Here is a 27,509-nt window from a genome sequence, read left to right on the forward strand (position 1 = left end):
ATTCACTCACTTCCCACTCTCAGTAGGAACTAATGACTGACATTTGCTCACTCAGTTATCTTGAAAGGCTACAGCTTTTGCTTTCACTCAACCCTCTTGCCCATAAGTGGCATTCCTCCATTTGGATTCCTATGGACCTTCCCGGAAAAAAGTGTTACCCTAAATTGAGGACAGGGAGCCAAATCAAGTTATCCTGGCTTCAAAGTCAACCTGAGATGACTTTAGCTGAAAACAAAACCATTCTAGAAAGTACAGATCACATTGGAAAGATCCAAGGTGCTTTTTTTCCTCCTTTAGGGATAATTAATATAATTTTTATTGATGTGATAGTGGTATTTATTTCCAAATACTATGTGCCAATAACTGGGGTGGATACAAAATAACTGAATCAGACACAGGTTCTTTTCCTCCTGGGGCTCATAATGGAGGGGCAGAACAGGTTTTTAATCCCCATTTTACAGATGAGGACACTGAGGCCCAGAGAAGTTGTCACTTCCCAAAAGTCCCACAGCAGGGAAATGGCATAGCCAGAAACAGAACCATGGTCTTCTGACCGTGAGTTCTGTGCTCTTTCCATTGTTATGCTGTCTCTCGGCATTAGATTATTCTGATGTTTCCTCCTCCAAGCTCTTACTCTCCTTGTGTGGAATTTGCAGCTCTGTGGTGGTCTGACCCTCAAGTGTGGGAATCCATTCAGTCAGGGGCAGACAAAGGCTCAGATGGACCTAGGTCAGTGGAAACCAGGACTCTTTCCTACAAGCCCAAGTTGCACCCACACAGGCTCCCTTAATCAATCACCTTGCTCTCCTTCATCCCTTTTTCAGAAGCACATTTCCGTTTCATTATTTTTAGCCAACCAGTGGCACTGGCACTGGTTCTTCCCACTAATAACCTGAGAGCATAAAGACATTGGACCCAGACTAAGAAGTAATATAGCCTAGTTGGAAGAGCATGGACCTGGGCATCAGAGGACCTGAATTCTAATCCCAGTCTGTCACTTTCCTGCTTTGTGAGCTTGGACAAGCCATATAATTTCTCTGTGTCTGTTTCCTCATCTGTAAAATAATTAAATGCCTGCTCTCCCTCTCCTTTAAACTGTGGGCCCCATGTGGAACAAGGACTGTGTCCAACCTGATTATCTTGTGAAGTACAATGCTTGGCACAATGTAAAGGATAAATCAATTCCACAATTATTGTTATTATTACCTACCCAGATTTGTGTAGGCTTCTCTTTAGGTCACCCTTACCTCAATCCTTCCTCCTTGAGTGAAACTGAACACACCTAAGAAGTTTCACTCAAGTTTCATCTCCTTCCTCCAGGCTGGGATGTATCCTGCATGAAAGAAATGTAATTGGAGTCACTTTTAGCTTTTCAAAGAGCATCTGCATTGTTAATGTCAACTTTGAAGAGGTCAGTTCCTCCCTTATTAAGGACAAAGAATTACTGCCAGAAATTGCTCTCCCCATTCTTTTAAAGCCTAAAAGTTCCCCACGAAAGTAACTTTCCCTCTAACTTGAAGTAGTAAAACATTTCACTAAGTTTAGGTATTCAGCCACTCACGCATCAGCTCTCTCTTACCTTAGAAGCTAGAATTTAAACTAAGGAGCATTCTTCTGATTTCTAACCTGAAGAAGGTAACTTTGTCCTCCACCAGAACCTAATAGAGTTGTGTGGACATGTTTAATATTATTTAAGTTTGAAGGGGAATTTTTATTTAAAGTGTGAACAGAAATTCAAAATTAGCCCTGTTTTTGGTTTTCAGTACCAAGTATTGAAATGATGAGAATCGAAGTGATTCATTTATTGTTGCTCAGGGAAACATTCATTGAATCAGAGCAAAATGCTTAGAAAGGTAAAATAATGTGTTTAAGAACATATAGATGGCTCCCTGTTGCCATGGTGGGTGACAGAATATTGGGCTGAATAGGTCGTTGATTGGCCTTAGTAATAACAAATCTACTGTTCCTTTGTTCTTATGTTGACTGCAGAGTTTTTTGGTCCTGAAGAGATAACCATCTATCATTCTTGACAGAAGAAACCATTATTGTGCAGAACTGAGTGAAAGATATATTCCATTTTCTTTGTCAGAACACACGAAACCCCTTTCAGCTACCAAAGAACTGGGCTTAAAAAGTGAGTATGGAAATTTATAGCACTGGAGGAGGAATAAGGAAAATCTTTTGATCTCATAGAAAGACTTCATGAAGAAATAGGATTTCAGGGGATCTCTGAAGGGGCTTGTGAACTTGATGGAGAAGATAGAAAATGGAGTCAATGTATAAAATGTGAAATTGGAAAATAACTGGGAATCTATGGAAGGAAAAAGAGGGGAAAGAATATAGGATACCTTTGAAAACTTAGGGCAAAAAGCATTACTAAACTAGATTACTTGTGAGATGACAATAACTTGAAAGTAGAAAATCACTGGTAATCTTCAATGAGGTCTGGATCAAACCCAAGATTTTGTTCACTATGGATAGAAAACTTTGGCAGTTCCTCAGTCAGAATGGATGTGACCTTATTAGGATGTGATTAATTGAAATGGGATTTAAAGATAGTGGGTGGGTGGTGTCATAATCAACCAATAAATAGTATTTATTGACCTCTGTGTCCAGAGCACTATACTAAGTACCTGGATGAGAACAGTAGAGTTAGTGTGTATATATAATTCCTGTTCTCAGAGGTTTTACAATCTAGTGGGGTAAATGTCCAGATCTGGGAGCTTTTATCCCCTAATCTGGTACTTCCTTTAGGTTCAAGGAGAAAGGCAGAGGACTGTTTTCTCAGATGGCATAGATATGGGGATAGGGAACTGACTGAAGGGCTAATCAAAGGGGACTCAGATTATGAGTCCCTTAGAGGACAGAGACCAAGGGCCACCAAGCTCTGTCTGGTAATCTCCTCAAAGTCATCCTGGTGTTTTGGAGTTCTGTTTTCTGCTTCTGCCTCATTGCATAGTGTATTTTTGTGGTCACAGGACTTGGTAATAACATTATATTCTGGTTTATTGTTGAAAATCTTTAAAAGTTTGTGGAGTTTCTTGGACTTGAGCTCGTACATAACTTCAGTTGTTTTCAGTTTTATTTTCAGTCCATAGTTCTATGCTGCCTCTGCGACGTGGTTCTTAATCTTTTGTGTGTGTTCTTGTGTAGGTGCTTCAAGAGCTCAGTCGTCAACATAAAGTGGTTCCTGGGTGACTCGTGATAATCCTAAAAAGAGTTCCTAAATAGATTGGAGTTGTTTTCTGACTCTACCTTCAAGGTACTCTCATTACATTCTCAATCGTGACAGCTTAGAAAATATTGAACAGTATGAAGCCACCACATAGCACTGCTTTACCCTGGAGTGAGGTTGAAAGAACCAGTTGGGGTAACTTCAGCTGACTTGTATAACCATTCCATTGTCTAGTAATGAAAATATTCTTAGTGATGTCTGTACATTGCCAACAGGAAATTGATCTTATTAAGAACTATCAGACTCAGATACTAGAAACTACTCAACTCAGTCAAAACCTTTCCCTAATTGTTTAGTGAATATAAACCAAAAAGCATTTGAAGGCACTGTGGTGATAGTATTCTTTATTCGGAAAGTAGGTTTGAAGAGGGAATGAAGATATTGAAAGATAGAGAAAGGTGACTGGAGGGAGGTACTCTATCCTATCACCTAGTCAAGAAAATCTTATGCTTTCCTCCATGGATATGTCAGAATTTCCTAGCACAAGCCTTTGGGTATATCTCCATACTCGAAGATGTTCAGCAGACTCTAGGATACATCACACTATCCCCTGTACTAAGGCCAGACTGAGCAGTTCATGTCATCCTGAGGTAGTAGTCCTGACAAGAGAACCAGTGGAGCTTGTTGAAAATAACCCTAGGAGATCCTGTTCTGTCCTAAAAGACTCAGATAGTTCTAAAATTGCAGCAGCAGCATGGCATAGTAGATAGATCACAGGCCTGGGAATCAGAAGGTCATGAGTTCTAATCCCAGCTCCGCCACTTGTCTGCTGTGTGAACTTGGGTAAGTCACTTCACTTCTTTGTGCCTTAATTACCTCATCTGTGAAATAGAGATTGAGACTATGAGCCCCTTGTGTGACCAAGACTGTGTCCCACCTGATCTGCTGTCTCCACCCCAGTGCTTAGTACAGTGCCTGGCGCACAGTAAGTGCTTAGAAAATACCAATATTATTATTATTATAACTGACCCAGGATCTCAGTTCTGCTGAGCTTGTGAATCAGTTGTAAGCTATCTCTAGACTGTAAGCTTGTTGTGGGAAGGGAATGTGCCTATTCATTGTTATATTGTACTATCCCAAATGCTTAGTACAATGCTCACAGTAAGCACATTTATGGAGATAAATATAACCAAATGAATGAATGAATGAACTAATCAAGTATCCTGGGAATCAACTGTGCTGGATCCAATCTGGAACAAGCTTCCTAGATATTAGCACCGTCCCTGAAAGTGCAGCGAGAGATCAGCCTTTACTTCAGCATGTACCTGCCAGATGTTATGATAGGGAAAATGATATGGGTCTTATGTGCCTTTGACAATGTGTGGAAGTCACTGTGGCATCAAGTCCCTTGCTAGTAAATTGTGTGGTTTTGGATTATCCCTAGAATACAGCACAGGATCTTTTCAGATGATAACACCGCATTCAATGGTAATGGAAGCAGTTTATGGCAATTTCCAATGCACTGAATGGGAGATTGACCATAGTGATTTATATCGCCATGCATATGGAGAAGCTGTTCTCTATTGTATTTTAGAATCTACCACGAATTTGCCTACTCAAGTGTAGCTTCTGTTTGGTCCATGGTCTGCCTGTGTGGCCTGGTGGTGCTGGCAGGATGTAAAGGTCAACTAGACTTCAACCTGTTTGGTTTTTCTCATCTGCCTGCAAGGATTTATAATTCTGAATTTACTACCAAGTAGCTGGTGGAAAGGAGAGGTTTTGTTCTAGGAACCAAGGGAGTAAAGATTGAATGGTTGAAGAGTCAAACATTCAAAAATATGTTTAACTTGTGCTCATGGCACCTATTCTAAGGATAGATTTCTTTAAAATGTATGTTCTTCAATGACAAAGACTGGGTCCGCTCTTAGTCTGCAGTTTACTTCCTAGCATGATCAAGTCTAAAATAAGACCCTTCTAAATGAAATTCCTACTCAACATTTAGGAACACATTCATCAACTGGCTATGAAGTGAGTTCACACATAATGGGTTAATTTCATCCATTATCCAGTGGACAATTTTGAGTTGATTAAAAAAAACACACTATTCCAAAATTTATTACCTAAGTCACTGCATGAGAGAAGAAGAATTTTAATTGGGGCCTGCAAACTTCACATTTGCGTTTCATGCTGACACTTCCCTTTTTATCAATCAATCAACTTTATTTATTGAGCACTTAGTGCAGGGCACTGTACTAAGTGCTTGGGAGAGTACAACACAACAATATAACAGACATATTCCCTGTCCATGATGAGTTTACAGTCTAGAGGGAGAGACAGACATGAATATAAATTATGGATATGTACATAACTGCAGAAGGGCTGGGAGTCAGGGGTGGTGAATAAAGGGAGCAAGTCAGGGTGAAGCAGAAGGGATGGAGAAAAAGAGGAAATGAGGGCATAGTCAGGGAAGGCCTCTTGGAGGAGATGTGCCTTCGGTAGGCTTTGAAGGTGTGGAGAGTATTTGTCCGACGGATATGAAAAGGGAAGGCATTCCAGACCAAAGGCAGGAGGTAGGTGAGAGGTCAGTGGCAAGAAAGATGAAAATCAGGTACAGTGAGTACCTAGGAGTGAAGTGTGCAGATGGGGATATAGTAGGAGAGTAGCAAAGTGAGGTAAGAAGGGGCAAGTTTAAAGCTGAAGGTAAGGAGTTTCTGTTTGATGCAGAGGTGGATGGGCAGCTACTGGAGGTCCTTGAAGAATCAGCAAACATGAACCATTGGCCTGATTTACTGGGTATTTTACATTCAAGCATTAAAGTCTGTACTAATTTAGGCTAGTTTGAAAAAGTGAACCTTCAGTGATCAGCATTTGTTTATGGCAGTCTTGCAAAAACCTACCTGCTGATTCCTGCTGGGAAAGCAATAATTCATTTGGGATGGAGTGAAAAATATTCTAATATAATCCTTAATATTTCCAGCAATGCTCTTGACTAGTGGATAGGCTGGTAAACTTTTGGATTTATTCACAAAATTGGTTTATTGAGGTTATGTTTATAAAATGCCATAAACTACAAAAAGCTCTCAGGAACTTTTTTTTCTGCTCCCAATTGTCCAGACAATCTACTTCACAACAGTCTAAGGCCCCTACACTCTGGGAAATGTAATCATTCATAACAAAATGAAATCCATTTGAAAGAAACTGCAACTTTTGAAGACTGGCCATATTTTGAAAACAGCTGCATTATGACCACCTACTAATAATTTCTTCTAATACAGACCGATGCCTTACGGGCTACTTCAGTGTGTCTCGTGGTTCAGATATGGAGCTGGAAATTGGGTACTGAAGGATTTAGGGGTTGGAGTTTGATAAAGGGATCAATTAGTTGTTTCTGGGATGACACAGAATAATTGGTTTTACTTCTGAAAATAGCTACTGTGCTTCACATTGGTTCGTTAAAATGATTACTCGCAGAAATATTAAACTGCCAATTAATGAATTCGTTTTGAATCACCATGGCTTTGTGCATCACTGAGTCTTTAGTTACCAAAGGTAAATTCTGAATGTCTAGCCAAAAACTGACCAGGCAGTTAAGCTGGAGCCTTAAACAAGGACAATAAAAGGGGGAAAGAAATGGATATGAATTTAACCTGAATTTGCCTTGATCTGATGCTTTTAAAGTAAGATTGATAGAAAACAGTTTTCAGGATGAAATAATGCATACTGATTTATATAAAATGCTGTTCACTGTATTTTTCTTTTTGTATTCAACTTAATGAATAGATATGCCTTTTTATTTTGTGGTACCCTACCATTAAATGATACCATCATTTTTTTCTGCCTAAATAAATTCAAGTTCTTGTCATCTACTATCTCTCTATGGGAAGATTTGAAACATTATTCCTAATTGAGATTTTTACTGAATATCTTTTAAAGATAAATTTGTTTTATTCTTTCACCCACTATTTAAAAGGATTTTCACATTTTTATCTTCTAAAGGAATTGTCAGTGAGAAACTAAAACTGCATAGACTATACATTAAAATCACTTTAGTTTTTAAGCTGTCATGAACTGTTTCAAAAAATGCTAAGTTGCTATTGTTTAATGTCTGTCATTTTATAATGCTTTAGAAGTTATCTATCCTGTAAAATTATTAACTGATGCTAAAATTGCCTTGTAAGTATTAGGACAATAGCAATTTTGTAACAGCTGGGACACTGCCAGTGTAAGATAAGTACATTTTGCTCTGTAGATTCATAAAGTGCTTTGAAATGGTTTGTAACTGATGGATGGATGCATTTTCTAAGTGTAGAAAGCAATATTTTGTAGAAGGAAATGGCTTGAAAGCTGACACACATGCATGCAAATGCCATTCTCTTCAGTAAGTAATTTGCTTTTTCTTTCAAAAGCATAAATGGCATAGTTAGACACATTATTTTGTATATTGCACATAACAATACAAGATGCACAAAAACAGCAAGTACAAAACATTTCATATTGATAGAAGAACCCACGGCGGTGGTATATGATTAGCATAAATGTATACACAGGGAAGTAATGCCTTCAGGATTAAAAAGTGAAACAAAAAAAGGAAGTTCTGCTAACTTCAGGAAATGGCATATTCAGGCTATTCACTTACCTGCCCCGACACCCAAGCTCCTGCCTCTTTCAGTTTGATTATGCCACCTCATTAGAATCCACTAACTCTGCTAAATGAACAGACTCTGTCAGATGCCTATCCTTGTGAAATCCTTGCATTTAGTGGCCATTAAAATCCATTAAGATTAGAGCGATACATAGGAAATACAAAGCAGCGGGAGTAACCCCCATTATGGGGTGAAGCCGCCCCATAGCGTGGCCTAGTGGACAGCACACCCAACTGGGAGTCAGGAGTCTTGGGTTCTAATCCTGGCTGTGCCACTTGCCTGCTTTGTGACCTTGGGCAGGTCACTTAAGTTCTCTGTGTCAGGTTTCTCCTCTGTTAAATGGGGATAGAACACCTGTTCTCCCTCCCCCTTTGTCTGTGAACCTGGATGTCCAATCTGATTCACTTGTATCTACCACAAGGCTCAGCATACACGTGACACCTAGTAAGTGCTTAATAATAATAAATGTGGCATTTGATAAGCACTTACTATGTGCCAGGCACTGTACTAAGCACTGGGGTGCACACAAGCAAATAGGGTTTGACACAGTCCCTGTCCCGCATGGCGCTAGCTGTTTCAATCCCTATTTTACAGATGAGGTAACTGAAGCACAGAGAAGATCACACGGCAGCTACACAACGGAGCTGGGATTGGAAACCAGGTCCTTCTGACTCCTAGGCTTATGCTCTATCCAATAGACCACACTGTTTTTCACCAGTCATTTACTGTTTTCTTTCATGGATGCTTGAAAACCTCAGCCATTACACCACTTTGGGGAAGTAATTGAAAAGCTGATAGGACTTAAGTGAGAGGCATGGAAAGGCACCAGAATCACAAACAAATACAATGCCTATAGTATTTAGAAGAAGCGAAGAGGGTCACGAATGATATCCAAACCACCAAGTAACAGGGTATCCAGATCAAAGTAGCTTTGCTGGACAATTAGCCAATACATTGATGGTGAGCTAAAACCCTGGAATGCCTAGGTGGAACTGGCTTGCTAGCTATGGAGGTATAGCTAAGGGCAGAATTAAAGAGAGGAAGGATGGTCCCTGAGGTTTGTTGCACACATTGTAAGGGCATTGCTTGGTGCTCTAAGCTCAGGTCTGAATGAGTTTAAAGTGAAACAGGCACAGTCAAAGATAATGTGCAATGTAAGAGTTGAGGGTATGGAGATGTTGGGATTGTAGGGGTTCTAATGACAAATTAATAAAGAAGGATCATGGTGCTGATGCTAGTGCAGTCTGAGAGTCTATCTTTTTGTGCTGAGAGGCCTAAGACTAACTGCTAGTGATTTCTCACACAACTGCTGCTTCTAGAGTGTTTGTTGGAGCAGCCAAGGACTATTTCAGAATGCACTCAATGTGAAATGGAGGGTTGGTAATAATAATAATAGCAATAGTAATAATAATAATATTGGTATTTAAGTGCTTATTATGTGCCAAGCACTGTTCTAAGTGCTGGGGGAGATGGCAGCACACTGCTTGACCGTATCTAATGTTTTAGTGGAAAGAACATGGACTGTAAATCAGGAGATGTGGGTTCTAGTCCCGTCTTTGCCACTAGCCTGCTATGTGACCTTGGGCAAATCTCTTAATCTCTCTGGGACTCAGCTCCCTCATTTATAAAATTGGAATTCTTCTTTGATTTTGAACCCAGAGACAATGACTAATCTATCTTTTATTTCCCAGAGCACTTAATAAATATCAGTCAATCGATCAATGGTATTTATTAAGCACTTACTGCATGCGAAGAACTGTACTAAGTTTTTGGGAAAGTACAATGCAATTGAGTTGGTAGATGTGATCTTTACTTACAACTAAGCACCTACTATGGGCCAAGCACTGTACTGATTGCCTGGAAGATGGCCCTACTGCTTTCCATGGGTCCATTATTATCTTCTTCATTATCATGATCCACAATTTTTTTTATTTATATTAATATCTGTTTTCCCTTCTAGATTGTAAGCTCCTTGTGGGCAGGGAATGGTTATAACAACTCTGTTGTATTATACTCTCCCAAGCCCTTAGTAGAGTGCTCTGCACACAGTAAATGCTCAATAAATGTCATTGTTTGATTGACAATCATTATTACAATAACCATTATTAGTGGTAATGATGGTGATGATTATTATAATGATGACAGTGGCTCTTTCTCTTTTACAGAGTCTAATGGTAAGTAGGAATTATTCCTTATTCAAGGCTCATTGGTGTCCATTTTTCATTTTGAGTTGCAGGGCAAAAGTGAAGTGATTCTTGAATTCCTCGCGGGGGGTACCAAGAGGGATAGGATATAGGAATGACATACTGGACTTGGAGAGTTAATGTATTGGAATGACCTAATTTTGGGTTCCTACTTCAAAATCCTTCGTTCCGTGTGGAAACTCTCAGATCTTGTCTAAAGCCATGGATTTGTGAAGCCAAGAGTCTGGTCTCAGACCCGGTAGAAGTCCAAACAGTAGCTTCGGCCCCCATATATGGGAATCCATTTTTGTGCTTCTGTCTGTGTGAATAGGTGGGGTGGGAGGGAGGAGGCTTCCCTCATCCCCATGGAGTTGACATCTATGATAGGTTGAGTTATCTGTCACAGACACTTGATTAAAGTCATTTCTAGGACTTACTGCAATCATGTATCCTGACCACTCCTGTTCATTATTCTTCCACTCTGTCTCGGGTTATTACTGGAATGGTATCTACTGTCAGTACAGATTGCTCTCACTGTCTTTAAAATGCACTCAGTGTCTTTTTTGAGTGGGATATTTTCCCAAGGAAGTAGCCACATAAAACACATTAGTTAGCCAGAGGTGTGTATTCTCTGCTCTAGAAAACTTTCCCTTTGAAGTTTTTACACATTTTCTCTTTCTCTAAAAAACTAAATTTGTCCGTAGTTGTTTGGGAACATGGCCAAGGGAGTATATTCAAAGGAAAAGTTGAAATTTTGAAGAAGAATGTTGCTTTCCTGTAGTGGAAGGCTCTTGGTGGACAATAATCTGCTTTCCTCTTGTTCAATATCAGGACACAAGGGATTTCTGACTCCACTTCATCAAGGAGAATTTGGTTTTTTTCATGAATGAATTTGGATCTTTGGAATTCTGCAAATAATTGCAAGAGCCCAGTGGGCCCTGATATATTATTCCTAACATTCATGAGAGTGGGACATTGACTCTTTTTTAAGTGAAGGGGAGTGTTGTTGAAGAGCCAGTTAATTTTGATTGTGAAGATTTACAAACTGGATAATTTGGGCCAATGAACCCCCTCCCTCTTTTTCATTTTGTCCTATGCTGACAAAGTCCATTCTTTAACCTAATTATAAGTTCTGTGTTGCTACGTGAAGCAGTAAATTGACCATAGAGTCATGACGGATGTAATTTATAGCTTGAATGATCAGTCCTGCCTGTTCTGACAGCATAACCCTAAAATAATATTAAGTGGTTAGTGTGACTGTGCCTCACTATTAGCAAGACTTGTCCTTGAATAGTTTTCCAATAGTGGTGGTGGGTTTCATTGAGTCAGCTTCACTCTCTCTCAGATGGTTCCTCAACGGTCAACAGAACACTCTGAGAGATGATTGGTAGGAATAGCAACTGCAGTCTATTATCATGGATGCATATATGAACTCATCAGCAGCAGGCTCTGCTATGCCTTCATCCAATACCTCAGAGTTAAGTGTGTTCTTCCCGCTAACTATCCTAAAAGTTGGGATATTACTCCCTGCAACAATATTTGGAATCCGTTAATTAAACCAATTAAGAAGATCTTTCATGCACCAGAGACTTAATGTGCTGTAGATGTAACACAAATCAACATAATCTTGATAGTCTGTAGGGAAGCGGCCAAGGCACAAGGAGAAGAAAAAAAATGGATTCTTCATGTCGTAGTACAAGTAGAATTTTATCGTTATTACAAGTTTGCAAATGGTGGGGATTCTCCCCCAAATTCCACCCCCAACTTTGCCATGTCATTCTGCCCTCTAACCCACCCCAGCTCCATTTGCATTGTTCTCTCCCAAGCACTGGACACATAGTAAACACTCAATAAATACCACTGATTGATTGATTTTTTTTTCCCCACCCCCACTCCTTCCCTATTCCTACAATATGACTTCAGGTAACAAACCAAGTCTTTCTTCAGGAACATAATCAACTTCAAGCCTCAGACATGCGCATACCAACTCTTAACAGGATGCAGGGCACCATTCTGATGAACTCAGAATGGGGAATAAAAATAACACTTACAGAGCTGTACTGAAATACACCATTGCTTTACACTAAAAGAGGCCTAGCAATTATTAAAAAGAACCCCTCAAAACAAATACTGATACCTGACTAATTTCCTGGGCTCCTGACTTTATTCAGGCTAGTGCACAGTAACAGCTTAGAGCAACTAGCCAATTCAAATCTGGACTTCCTTCTGCACTGATGAATTTGAGAATATGAAAGGTTAATGGGTGCAACTTTTCCTTGAAGATTGATTGCCAATGGATTGCAAATATCAATTGGACAAGAAACTTGGAGGAAAGAAAGCTGATGACCAATTTATTTCAGTATATATAATTGTTCTTTGGGCTTGAAGATGAGGCTATTGATGGTGAGATTTTTCTTCATGAATGAGAGAGTGGCTGATGAGGTCAATGGTCTGTCTGATGTGCAATCTCTTCCACATGGTGCCCGGCGAAAAGATATCGAAACACTTTTCAATACAAAATATATGAAAAATGATGTGAACAAATCTGCAAATTCAGTCATGAGAGGTTTGATCCTTCTAAGTGATGGCTAACTGTCACATTGTAAAAAGAATAGAGACAAGACATTAATTAAGACTTTACCAAAGACGTGACAAAAATAATTTAGCTCCTCTTTCTGCTATTTGCAGCTCTTAATACCATTGAGACTGTTCTTTAGTCTCAGATGATGGTTTGAAGAGGGAAACCTATTTTGCAATGAGTGATCAGGAGGAACTAACAAAGCTGCCATCACTCATTCTCTATTTAAAAGTTGTGCCAATGTGCTCAGTGCCAATAAAGTAAGAAGATGAGTTCACCTTGTGGGTGATAAGGTCTTCAGGGGATAAGGGTAGCCCCTTACGAATGGTGGAACATACATTTCTGGGAAGAAGGAAGGGAGGAAGGAAGGAAAGGACAAAAGGAAGGAAAGAAGGAATGGAAGAAGGAAGGAAAATACAGAAGAAGGGAGGAGGGAAGGAAGGAAATAGGGAAGGAAGGAGGAGGGAAGGAAAGAAGGAATGGAGGGAGGAAGAATTGCATTTTACTAATGGAGCATAATTTTCTCATTGATCTTTGGCCTATACAAAAACAAACAGGAGATAATGGATTAGCTCTTATTTCCTCCAAATTATGGAGCATTATCAGTCATTATTCCTGGTAGAGTATGTTTTCTTACTTGTTTACTCTTGTGTGAGCTCAGACGATTAGTCTCTGCCCATTGCCTCAGATAATTCTCTTTTCACATTCTCCTTCACTTTGTGCATCTCAGCCATAAAACCCATTAATCAAGACAAATGGGAAAAGACAAGGTCCCGTCACTTGGATTATCCTTACAGCAATGATGATTAATCATTGTTAAAGGAGACCAGGTCACTGGAAAACATAACATTCTTTAAATTCATCATTCACATTCAAGGGGTGGAGTAGTGGCAAATACACCAGGGGATAGAGTGAAGAGGTGGAGAAGCCTTTCCATTAGGTAGCTTAATTGTACATTTCTGGATCTTCTGTAGTAAATGGTAACGGGGAAGGGAGGTTTCAAATGGGGATCTATATTTCTTATTAGATTGAAAGCATCTTGAAGAGTGGGACCCTGCCTTTATCCTTTGAGGTACTGTCCCAAGCACTTAGTACAGTGCTCTGCACAAATAGATGCCTAATAAATACCACAGATCGATTGGTTGGCATTTCACTGTGGAACAATTTTTCTGTGATACAATGCTTTTCTTGATGATTAATACAGCTCCGGTACTTTAATGTCCTAATGTAATCTGTTGTAATGAGACCCTATGAAGTTGATTTTGGAACAGTGATTGTTATAAAGACAACAGACCTTTTTTTATGAGGATCAGAATAATATTTTTTAATACAGAGGGTTGAACAATTAGAACTCAAATGTCCTGAGCTAAACATACATCTAAGATCATAACATCACAATGCCATTCTGGGTTAGACCCTTAATGCAGACTACTATTTTGTCTCTATCAGTACCATCAAGGAGTACAGAATGTATATTTCCTATATTAGAACATTGGCATTTTGAGTTTTCCTATATATTCAGTTTCTCTATTTATCAATATTTTTATGTCTGCTCCTCCACTACAGTGTGAACTCCCTATGGACAGGGAATGGAGCTCATACTTCTGTTGTTTTTGCCCAAGTGCTTAGTATAATGACTTGCTCTTAGTAGTAATTCAATAAATACCATTACCACTACTGACAGTGAGGTTCTAGCTAAAGCAGCCCACATCAGAGGCCACAACTGAAAAGGAACTTTTGACTGAATATTACTCTTCAGAGAAAATATACTTGGCAGCACCTTCCTCAGCATAGTGCTGGTTGTTTATGAAATTCTGTTATGTAATTCGTTCAATTTATACCAGTCAATTTCTTTTCTGGATACCCCACCATTTTGAAGTAGTCTTAAATTGCTGAGAATTCAATTTCATGCTGCTCTCAAGCATCTTCAAAGAAACTGGAAAGTGTATGAACTCTGGACTCATAAGATATTAATTGTGTATAATTTCTCTAAGAAAACTGAACAAATATTCTGGCCTGTAAAGTCCTTTTAAAATTTCATCACCCAAAAGCGATCTGGGGGAATTTGGCTTGCTCAGGATAAATCCAGTAAACATCTTTCTAATTACCAGGAACAAGTCATGAACTTGACACAGGTATGAGTGCTGGACTTAAGCCCGGAAATCTATCAATGACAAGGTATCAATTGTCTTTAATAATTTCCCTATTCACTTTCAACTCTCATATCATTAATATTATCTGTAGAGGGTGTTTTAGAGTCTAGCCCATTATAAAGCAGTAAGTCTCTGTTCCAGGCTTTGTGGTTTAAAACTGGGGATACTTTGAAAGAAAGCCCCCAAATTCCATGTTAATGAGATCCCAGAAACATTTGGCTGGAATAAAAACCTTTTTCTCAGACTCCCATTTCTTAGGTTCCTCAAAACAGGACTTTTGATACAAGGCTTTAGAAGAAACTATCTCTACCTGCCTCCTGGTATGGACTCAGAAATATTTTGAGCCTTGTCTCCCTGCACCTGAAAGAATAAACCAAAAAAATGAACTTTTTCCACATACTCCCACTTATAAATGGAAGCAGCTTGGCCTAGTGGAAGGAGGAGGGACCCAGAGTCAGAGGACCTGGATTTGAATCCCAGCTCAGCAATACATTTTCTGTGTGATTTTGGGCAAATCATTTAACTTCTCCATGTTTGTTTCCACATCTGTAAAATGGGGATGAAAAACCTGTTCTCTTTCCCTCTTTAACTGTGAGCCCCATGTGGGACAGGGACCTGATTATATTGTATCTTCCCCAGAACTCATTGCAGTGCTTGGTTTGTAGTAAATGCTTAACAAATATACCTATAGAGCTGAGGCTTAAGGTGAGGGAAGCCATTGTAACTTATTTAAAAAAAAAGTGAAAGGAGATGAAATGAAGAAAATAAGACATAGAACTAGGATTGATAGTTTGGTGGACAAAACCTGAAACTAGTAGGGTGCCCAAAAAGAGGGATGGTGTGGAGACAGATAAGTGACTATTATAAAGCAATTGTCCTGAGATTTATTATAGGACGCAAACTTGAAAAGGGCAGAAGATACAAAAGGGCACTATGCCAGTTGCTATATTAAAGGCTATTGTGTTTTCAGCTGCAATGAACCTGATAATGAAATCAGCAGAAGAAGCATATTAAAGTTCCAAATGGAAAGAAAAAGACATCTCAAATAAAATGGACCAATGCTGCTTTAACACTAACAGCAGGCCCAGAAGTGCTGAATGGATTGTTACCTGTTACATAGGAGAAACTAAGTGAGTCAGCGCAAATCAAGTTGAAACTAACAAAACCTCGCTTCCTGTTGTCACTGAAAGGAAAAAAATAAGTGGGACGTTTTAGCTTTGGAGTCCATGGAAAAATAAGCTCTAGTTATCAGACGGCCAAACCTTCAGAAAATGACAGCACGCTGCCATAAATGACAACATAGAAATAAAGGACATTTCTAAATCTGAAGAGCTGGCTGTGCATTAGTGACTGAGGACAAAAGAATCCAAGAATTCAAATGGACTCAGAGTAGTCACAGATAACAATTGATTTGGGCTAAGTAGTCTCGCTCACCCACAGGTCAGGAGAGGCAGAATGCATGTGGATCCTATTCTACAGGACAATTCTTTGGCTATTTATGTAGCATGGACCAGGGGTTTTTGCATAGTTGAATGTAACTCTGCTGTGATAAGTATGCAGACTTGGTATTTTCTTGTCTAGATCTTTGCCTGGAATTTGGGTAATGGGCAGTGGTGTTGTAACAAGGATCACTGAGTCTCAAATTTCTTCTCTGTAGAAATGAAATGTTAAAGGTAAGAAATGAATATTTGGTGGTCTCTAAGGCCTTTTAGTTCATGATGTTGAGGCCTTTAACCAAAACAGGGTGAAAGACTCAGCCTCACCCTCCCCTCCTCCATGATAGTAAGGCCATTTTCCCCATGTCAAACTAGATAAAGAGAACCAAAGTTGAACTGTCTTCCCCCGACTTTACTGTCACTGTAGGAAGCATTACCATCCTCCCTCCCTGTCTCACAAGCCTGTACCCTTAACATTTTCCTCAACTTATTTCTCTTATTCAGCCCACATATTCAATCTTTCACCAAATCCAGCCAGTCCTACTTTCAAAACTTTACTAAAATCTGCCCTTTCCTCTCCATCCAAACTGCTACCATGCTGATCCAAGCACTTATCCTATCCTGCCTTGATAATTGTATCAGTCTCCTAGCTGGCCTCCCAGTCTCCTGTCTCTCCCCACTCCAGTTCATACTTCACTCTGCTGCCTGGATCATTTTTCTACAAAAACGTTCAGTCCATATTTCCCCCACTCCCCAAGAACCTCCATCCACATCCATATAAAACAGAAACTCCTTACCATCGGCTTTAAAGCACTCAAGCACCTTGCCCCCTCCTACCTTACCTCCCTGATTTCCTACTACAGTCCAGCCGACACACTTCACTCCTTTAATTCCAACGTTCCCACTGTACCCTGATCTTGCCTGTCTCACCACCAACCTCTCACCCTCGTCCTACCTGTGGCCTGGAACACCCTCCCTCTTCATATCTGACGAGGATCACTCCACCTTAAAGTCTTATTGAAGGAACATCTCCTCCAAAAGGTCTTTCCTGTCTACTCTCTCATTTCTTCTTCTTCCACTCCTCCTGGGTTGCCCTTATACTTGGATTTGCACCCTTTATTCACCCCTCCTTCAGCCCCACAGCACTTGCACACGTATCCGTAATTTATATTAATGTCTGTCTTCTCCTCTGGACTGTAAGCTCATCGTGGGCAGGGAACAGGTCTACCAACTCTGTTATTTTGTGCTCCTGCAAGTGCCCAATACAATGCTCTGTACACAGTAAGTGTCCAGTAATTGAGATTGATTGATTCATTATCTGGTGACTTTGTTCACCAGAAGCAACCAATCCGGATCATTTGGACCCAAACTTGTTTGGGCTGCTTAGCCAGAGTGTTGTTCCAACTCTTTGCCTCACTTTTATTACCAGCAGACAGGGCCAATAAATGACAAGAAATTTCCAGATCACACAATCTCCAAATGCATGCAGTTTCTTGCTGCCCACATGAGAACGCTTCCACGCTGGTTAATGCTGATGAAGTGTACCCATTGCATGTGTCAATTGGGATTAGGAGATACTATTAGAATTTGGAACAATGCAATTATACAAACAGAAATAAGTCAGACATTCTGCTAAAATGGATTGTAATGAGAACTTGCATGTACTTTCCTTTGGGGGGGAAAAAGGAGCAAATGACAAAAAACATTCACTTCTTAAGTTAAAATGACCCTATTATAATTCATTTGTATGATCCGTGCTTTATCCATAATAATTAGAAAGGGCTTTTTTTTTGTTTTCCAGAAATAGCAGGCAAATGATTTAGACTCAAACCACTTTGTTCATCTACTGTATATATACTCTTCCATACTGTGGTAAGGGTGGATAAAGATTATTTTTCTGTGAGTTTCCCCCCACAGGATGCAAGGTATTGTAATGCAGATTGCTTTGATTTCTTTCAAAACCCCTCAATTCCCACAGGGTGGAACAAAAAATTCAGTGGTCATTATTGTACTTATTTTTCAACCACCATCACTCATAAGCCTTCATCTAAGAAAGTGCCAATAAAAAGACAATGCCCAAATATCCGAGTGATTAAATGTTTTAGAGTTTTAATAATTTACTTTCATTTATCCTTTCTATGGAAAAAAATGCTCCTGTTGTTTCTTAAAAACTGGCATGACTAGGTGGAGGGTACTCACGAGCTGGAAATACCCAACGTTGAGGTTGTGTATATGAAAGGCTGCTGGCATCACTATTGAAGTGGTTTCTGCACCCTCAATACAAAGTCAGGGGACTCATAACTGTTCTTCAGAACTGGGACAAAGGGGGTAGTGAGGGTGGCATCTTTCATGGGCACAGGTATGAGGGAGCCAGGGCTCTGCCACCCCTGTTGCAAGTTTTGAAGGGGTAATGGAGTGCAAGTGAGATGGCAGAGGACAATTGTTTGAGGAACTGAGAAGAGTATTCACCCCTTCCCCCACACCTCTCCTTCGGAACATCCAAGCTGGTATATAACTTCCATTTGTGCACATTTATTGTCCAATCATACACTGTGCTACATCTTTAAAGGGATTCATAATTACTTGCGTGTCTTCATGTGTGACAACCCCTAAAGCACAGTTTATCTGTGCAAAACACTGTATGAGAAACCTTTGAAGTTGCTTGTAGCATATTGAGCTGGAAAGATTTCCAAGTGGATCATATCCTCTAGACTGTAAGCTTGTTGTGGGCAAGGAATGTATCTGTTTATTTTTCTATTGTACTCTTCCAAGCGCTTAGTACAGTGCTTTGCACACAGTAGGCATTCATATGAATGAATGAGTGTACTTTGATTCCTCTTTATAGATCCATTGCTGCATCTTCAAGCCTAAATTAGGTTGAATAGGATTGGCCTACCACATTGTGATGCTTCACTCCAGTGGTGGCAGGGAAAGGATCAGTTGTGGAACCTTCAGCTCCAAACAACCCTACCAGTCTTTCTGTCATGTTGTAGCCTGAGGATGTTGATGAATTTCTTGGGACAGCTGAATTAATTCAGCAATTTCCAGACCCTAGGACCGATGATGATATCAAATGCCTTTGTAAGAGCAATGAATACAGTACAGACATCTCAGTGTGTCTCTGCACTGTTTTCATATCTATTGGGAAGTAGCATGGCCTAATGGAAAGAGGACAGGCCTGAGAGTCAGAGGACCTGGGTTATAATCTAGACTCTGTCACTTACCTGTTGAGTGACCTTGGTCAAGTCACTTAACTTCTCTGTGCCTCAGTTCTCTCATCTTCAAAATGAGGATTCAATAACTGTGCTCCTTCCTACTTAGAATATGGGCCCCATTTGGGACTTAATTATCTTGTACAGTGCTTAGCACAAAGTAAGCACTTAAATACCATTATTATTACACTGCAAAGATCATATCTGCTGTGCTGTACTTTGATGTGAGGGTATACTGTGTGTGTGTGTGTAATAATAACAGTGATGATAACAGCAATAATTGTAATTGTGTTTTTTGTTAAGCATTTAATAATAATAAATGTGCCAAGCACTGTACTAAATGCTGGGGTGGATACAAGATAATCAGGTCGGATGTAGTCTATTTCCCTGGTAGCACATAGTTTTCTATGTAAGAATGGAACTAGGTAGGAAAGGGCCTATGAGGGAATTAAATATAATTCCCTTAAATGTAATGGTTTGATTGACTAAGAGTTAGTGGAGAGTGACAGCAAGGACGGTGGGATCAAAACGAGGAAGAAGTAGGTTCTCTATGCTAATAGTTCACTGCAGCCATTCTCAAAACATTACATCACAATAATCTGAACAAGAGCTTTTGTGACTGATAGGAAAGGTTAAACTAGAAAGCTCAAATGAGGAAAATTTTCAATAGGAACTTACGGGGGAAATCATATTTTACAATGAAAATATTTGTGCAGCATTAACAACAGGCTCACTGTCTTCCATCCAGTTTAATTGAGAAGACAAAAATGAATAACCTCTTGAACTAAGGCTGAAGGATTATTGTTTTGTCTTGTAACAGCCAAATTTCAGTAGCAACAAACACATAGCAAACACATCAACACCGAAGGAGAGAGCCAAATTGTTAATACTCAGAGTGTTCACATCAATTGAATGGCATTTCAAAGAAGGCAGCTGAGGGAATATGTGTGAGCAGATATTGAAACTGGCAGATAGCGTGTACAGGGCTGCAGTTCATACGTGGAGGAAAATGTCATGCTGATAAGGAAATGAGAAAAGGTTATGAATCAGTTTTATGTGGAAAGGGAGGTGGAAAGTGGAATTATCAGAATCAGAATCTTTTTAAATTTCAATAGCCTAAGACATGAAAATACAGAATGACACCATTAGAGATTGAAGTCTTTAATACCTTGATGAAATTATGTTACTTTTAATAGTATGGAAGTGGGATATTTGATACAATATTATTTGTGGAGACTAAGCTTTAAAACTGTAAAGAAGAAGCATGAGACAATTTTGAACTAAAAGGAAAGAAACCTTATTTCAGGAAGAACAGGAAAAAAATGGCAGTTGAATTTTGGTCTTCCTTTATGTCTAGAATGTAACCTCAGTACAGATTAAGGATCTTTAGGATTTATAAATCACAACATAATCATTCTGACCTAGAAATTACCTGAATAACTAAAACTATGCCAAAAGTAGCACTTTAACTTTTCCTCTTCATGATTATCTCTGCTATTTTCTCTGTCTCTTTTTCTTTCCCTCAATTAGTGCTCAATACCTCCGTGGGGAAGATTCAGTTGCACAGATTTCTTTACTTTTTTTCCAGAAGAGACCTTTTTTTCCAAATTGTTATATGAATCCAAGTCATTTCTTGCTTAGATTTTTTTCTAACCAACTTCTGTTTCTCTTTGAATTCTCAGCATTTCTTCCCACTTGCTTCCTCCAGAATGAAGGTGCTTTTCCTTGTTTAGCTCTTTAAGTTGCCTGAGGAATAAGATTAAGGCCATTCCTCTGTATTCTAGATCCCAGGCTAGTCAGTACACATTTGTCTCCCACATAAGGGGACAATATTTTAGAGCTTGTTATGGGCAGGAAATATGTCTGTTTATTTTTATACTGTACTCTCCCAAGCACTTAGTGCAGTGCTTTGTACACAGAAAGCACTTAAATGCAATTGAATGAATGAATGAAATTAGAATTCTTTCAAACATCTCTGCTTTTTCAGAATTTAAATGCTAAGTAGTAGTAGTAGTAATAGTAATTGCTACTATTTATTAAGGTTTAGCGTGTAGAACACTGTACTGAAGGTTGCGAAAGACTCCACAAATGGGAATTAGGCACAGTCCCTGGTCTTGAAGGGGATCACAATCCAAGAACATGAGAGAGGAGAGACTAGTGACAGACATGTAAGAGTGATGAAACAATAAAACACTACAATAACATAAAAGTCAAGGAGAAATACACAACATAGAAACAAAAATCAATAGGGAACTGTGGCAAGAGGAGCAAAATTCCAAGGCCTTCACTAACAGAGCCCAAGTCATAGCAACAGCTACAGCAGCTATCCATCTTCCCAAGCTTTTGTGGAAGCCCCATGCAGGATCTGCTTTTCTCTTTCCCTTTGGGTGGTGCAAGGTAGCATGGGATGGAGGTTTGTGAATAAAATGGAGGAGAGATGGTGGGAGTTCCCCTGGAGGCAACATGGCTGACTGAGAGGGAGCGGAAATGAGGTCATGCTGCAACAGCAGATGGAATCAACCATCAGGAACGATTAATAATCAGCTTTGGTCCCGGGACTTTAGGATGGAGAATCTGCACAGAGGAATCAGAAGAGTCTTCTAGACTGAGCCCGTTGTTGGGTAGGGACCATCTCTATATGTTGCCAACTTGTACTTCCCACGCGCTTAGTACAGTGCTCTGCACATAGTAAGCACTCAATAAATACAATTGAATGAATTAATTAATGAATTGAAGTGACTGGCACAGAGCCAACAACAGAGTTAGTAGACATGTCCCCTGCCCCCAGTGCAGCACATTTGTAAACTGTTTATACTGTCTTCAAACCCATTAGGCAACTCCAGGCAGAACAGAGACTAGAGCAGTGCTCTAAGCATTTGGCCAAAACCAAGGCTGAGAGGGAAGCATACAGGCAGTGCATTAAGGGTAGAGAGGGGAGTTAGCAGAGGATGGAGTTAAGACTGTTTTCCATTGCACAGAGTAGAGAACTCATTCCCCATTCATGCTGTCCTTTATCTTCCCCCACGGACCTCGGAACGGGATGATTCAGAAGAATACTGAGAGGAGGCGGATTACAAAACCGTGGTAGCTTTATGAATATTGATGAATGGTTGTCCTGAGTGCAATGGTAATGTAGGAGGAGCAACAAGACAATAAAATGTTATAATGGGGCTTACTGGAAGGAAGAAATGCTCACTGCACCACACCTTTTTTGAGCAGAATAGATGAGAGGCAGGCAGACCCAGCAATGGGAAATGGAGTAACACTCCAGAGCTCATGCTTTTAGAAGATTGCCACAAAGAGGAATAAGTGAACCAGGGAACAATCTTTCTATGCATGTGATACAGAAGAGATTATCAGTCACACAACCCCACATATCCAGTTAAAAATTTCCATATGAACAGCATCTTTGAACCCTAATGATTGTCTTAACAGGGATACCTTTGAGTAGAAGACTGAGGAGGTGTGAACAGGAAAAAGTTAATAAATAAAGCCAGGTGATGAGGCTTGAATTCGAGCATGTTTAATTTGAGGAGGGGTGAGACAAAGGATGTTCAAAAGCAACAATGTGGTCTTAAGGAAAGAGTCTAGATCTTTATCAGAAGATGTAGGATTTTGTCTCAACTTGCTCTTTAGCCTGCTGCGTGACCTTGGACAAGATGCTTAACCTTGTTGTGACTCCATTTCTTAATCTGTAAATCAAAATAATACTAGGTGCCACTTCACAGAAGTGTTGTGAAAATAAAATGCTGAAAGCATTTGAGAAAAATTAAAATGTTCTACACATGCAAGATATTATTCTGATGCTGAACATCTTGGTTGAAATATTTTTGACTTGAAGGCTGGGAAAAGTAGTTTGCAGCAGTAAATTCAATATAAGATGCAAAAAGCACCATGAAGAATCTGCCCTGGGAATGATAAAAAAAAGTGGTTATTACGTGTGTGGTCCAGAAAGGATTATTTGCTTTCAGATTAGACAGGATTTGGCATAAAGAGACAAGGAAAGAAAATCAAGGATGATTCTGAGATTCATTGATGGGCAAATCATGTTTGTATAGGGGTGCTTCTTTATGGAGACTAGCTTTTCATTTAACATATCTACTTAACTCACCCAAGACACATGATTACTGGGTCTAGTCACCACTAAAGTATTCTTCCCTCTTATGCAAGTGTACTATCAAAGTCTAATAGGAGTGTTTGGGACCTGTTCACTTCCTTGGCTTGTTCATTAATGAGAGGGTCATGCCTGTCAGAGACCATAATTATACACCTTGGGGAAATGAGGTGGTTGGTAAAGTGGTAGTGAATCTGACTATCAGAATGAAGAGGCAAAGAACATTGACTCCAGGGCAGTGCAAATCTGTTTGGAGCTGTTAATTGCGATATTATTGTCACTTTCATCATAGGCTTTATCTTCACCGTGCCTTCCTGACATTAGCGAATTAATATTGGACAGGTTTCACCTGACTGGTTGGGTTAGTAAATAGCGAGTGAGCTGGCTTGGGCAGAGAGACCTGATACAATGGAAAATAGGGATGTTAGGATAATTACTGTGATTGTGGCTTGTTAAGTTTTAAATAATTATATTTAGTTGTCCCTGGAGTTAAAATTATATATACACGTATATGTGTGTATTAATAATTAATTTTTAAGGTATTTGTTAAGCACTTACTATGTGCCAAGCACTGGGGTAGTTGGAAAGTTACCAGGTTGGATGTAGTACCAGTCTCACATGGGGCTGACAGTCTAGTTGTGAGGGAGTAGGATTTAATCCACACTTTAAAGATGAGTAAACAAGTGCAGAGAAGTTGTCTTGCCCAAGGCCATATAGCAGACAAGTGGTAGAGCAGGGGATAGAACACAGGTCCTCTGATTTCCAGGCCCTTACTCTTTCCACTAGGCCACACTTTTCAAGCTGCATCCTTAGTGTGAATTTTACAGGGTTACTGCAAAGACCATCATCTATATTTAAAGATTGACCCTTAAATGTTGCAATTGCTAGATGCATTGCTTAACACCTTTGAAGTTTGCCTCTTGGAGTTGTGGTTTTCTCAAAGTCTCTGTTCTAAGTGACTCAGAGAGAGAGAACACATCCATTTCTAAATACTGGTCCAGGTTGGTCTAGGTGCTGCTGTTACAGGTGTCTCGGTCTGTGCCACATTATTTTTGTGTTTTATTTCTGTGAGTTTTTAAAACAGTTTTTGGTTCTTCCTGCTTGTATTTTTCCCCTATTTCAGCTTACCAAATACCAGCTGTCAGAAATTCTCCCCATGTGTCCAACCCAACCAAATGTTGAATACAATGAGCGTGGCTTTAATGCTTCTGTTCTAGGACCTTATTGTTGGTAATCCTGTCTTGCCAACTACAACATTGACACTGAAGATGATGTTATTGACGGATCTGCTAAGGAAGTTGGATGTGGCATGTCTGTTCTCAGAGGCTCTTAGAAGGTTGGATAGCAAGTGCTCTAAAGACTTGATTTGGTCTGAAACATGATGCCATTTTTGTGTCGCACTGTCTCTCTTAACCTCCTGATTGCAGCATGGCTCAGTGGAAAGAGCACGGGCTTCGGAGTCATAGGTCATGGGTTCAAACCCCAACTCCTCCAATTGTCAGCTGTGTGACTTTGGGCAAGTCACTTAACTTCTCAGTACCTCAGTTACCTCAACTGTAATATGGGGATTATGACTGTGAGCCCCCCGAGGGGCAACCTGATCACCTTTTAACCTCCCTACCGCTTAGAACAATGCTTTGCACACAGTAAGCACTTAATAAATGCCATCATTATTATTATTATTCTTTGCTCATTCTTGCAACACAATTCTTGAACTTCTTGTTTTCCTTAAACAGGCATTCCTTAGGTGTATAGCATAGTTGTTTCCTGAAAACTATCTTAAATTGAAACAAATTTTACACTATTGTTCTTGGCTCTAGAACAGTAATCTTGAACTAAGGTCCAATGTCTCATTTTTTTCATTCATATATTCATACATATATTACATTCATATATTGTATTGAACCAGAGAGGCTCCATGATAAAGTAACTGACTTCCCCCTCCACTCTCTTTAAACTTTTACCCCATATGGCTTTGAAAATTATTTCTTTATTTCCCTGTGACTCTCATTTACCACCACACAGGACCCTCCCCTATAGACCTATTGGTGAAAAGGAAGCGGATGTTGTAAAGCTAAAACCAATATCCTGTAAAGCTGAAATGGTGCAAATTCAGAAATGCTATTTAAATGTCCTTCATCTTAATAATAATAATGGCATTTATTAAGCACTTACTATTTGCAAAGCACTGTTCTAAGCGTTGGACATGCAACGTATGTCAAGGACTGTTTGTAATGTCTATGTTGCCAAACTGAATGATGACATCCTATAATAATAAAATAATAATAATACTACTAATAATAATTATGGTATTTGTTAGTGCTTACTAGGTGCCAGGCACTGTACTAAACACTGGGGTGGATGCAAGCAAATCAGGTTGGTTACAGTCCCTATCCCACATACTGCTCACAATCTCAACCCAGTGAAATCTGTGATGGAGCTCTTTGGCCATGCAAATGGTTTGCCTGGTTCAGACTAGAATGTGTTAGTGTTTTTCAGGCTAATCGTCAGTCAGTATCATTGTGCTAATTCTAAAAAAGTAGGCTATACTTATCTGAAAGTCTCTGGGTGCATGATTCTAGGAGACATTCAATCGCATTTAGGAACTGCTTTGTGAGAGAGGATGGGGATAAATACATAAGAGTGAATGGTGGCTGTACTCAGCCAGTTTACCATCAGACCAAAGAGTCATTCTTCGAAGTTCTACCTGCAGTGGAAACCTCATTTACATGTCAGTGTGAATCCCATGGAGACAGTTCAACTATTTCTCAGAGGGCCTCTGCCTCAGTGAGGCCTAGTGGAAAAAGGGTGATTTTGGTTCTGGATTCCAATAATCTCCAAACTTCTCATTTTATTGCCCCACCAATTCCACTTCAGCTCCTGGACCACTTAGCACTTGAAAGTTACCATACACCCTGAAGCAACGAAATACTTATTTATGTACTCTCGTGCTTCCCCATCTGTAATTATTTGTGTCTATCTCTCTTAGATAGACCAGAAGTCGATCCTTGAGGGCAAGGATCTACTAATTCTTTCGTACTCTCCCAAGCACTTAGTATAGTCTTCAGCACCCAGAAGGTGCTCAATTAATTGCTAATGATTATTTGCTTTGTGGTAAGTAACTCTTTGATAGAATAATCCTCAGGGAAACAACCCTGGTTTGGCTGCTAGAAGTGTCCCCAGTGGCATAATTGCAACAACAATGATAGTAGTAATAGAAATAATAATAATAATAACATTTGTTAAGCATTTATTATGTGCCAGGCACTGTACTGGGGTAGAGAGAATATAATCAGATCAGACACAGTCCTTGATCCACGTGGAGCTCACAACCTAAGTGGGAGGAGAACAGATATTTAATCTCCATTTTACAGATGAGGAAACAGGTACAGAGAAGTTAAGTGACTTGCCCAAGGTCACACACAGCAAGCAAGAAGCAGAGCTTGGATAGGACCCCAGGTTTCTTTACTCTTAGACTTGTGCTCTCTTTTCTAAGCCTCCCCATCTCCATTTTCTTACCCAAATAGCACTGCTTAGCCATCCAGGATGTTACCAAAAATGCCACTCTTGCCTCATTCTCTGAATCACCTATTCTCATAGGACTTTTGTTAGGTTTCGCTATCTTTAAAATGGCGGCGGTTCGGGGCCCCCCGCCCACTCCCTTCCACCCCACTAGGACCCTCATAATCAATAATCGTGATCACGGAATTGCTTAGGCGCTTATTCGTTCATTCCTTATTCTTTCCATCAATCAGCTTACTGCATACAGAGCACTGGACTAAGCGCTCATTCAATCGTATTTATTGAGCACTTACTGCATGCAGAGTGCTTGGGAGAGGACAAATAGGCAACAGAGATGGGCCCTACCCAGAGAAGCAGCATGGCTCGGTGGAAGGAGCCCGGGCTTGGGAGTCGGAGGTCATGGGTTCTAGTCCTGGCTCCGCCACTTGTCAGCTGGGTGACTTTGGCCCTGTCACTTCTCTGGGCCTCAGTTTCCTCATCTATAATAATAATA

General features: G+C 39.8%; 1 long non-coding RNA gene across 1 annotated transcript in view; it reads left to right on the forward strand.

The window, feature by feature from the left end:
- Positions 1-2,010: 2,010 nt before the first annotated feature.
- Positions 2,011-27,509, forward strand: part of LOC119936529 — an 86,314-nt gene continuing 60,815 nt past the window's right edge. The window contains exons 1-2 of the long non-coding RNA XR_005453795.1: positions 2,011-2,134; positions 3,154-3,262. This is a non-coding gene — a long non-coding RNA (uncharacterized LOC119936529). The remainder of the gene's footprint in view (positions 2,135-3,153; positions 3,263-27,509) is intronic.

This window comes from Tachyglossus aculeatus, chromosome 14 (assembly GCF_015852505.1).
Source record: "Tachyglossus aculeatus isolate mTacAcu1 chromosome 14, mTacAcu1.pri, whole genome shotgun sequence".
NCBI lineage: Eukaryota > Metazoa > Chordata > Mammalia > Monotremata > Tachyglossidae > Tachyglossus > Tachyglossus aculeatus.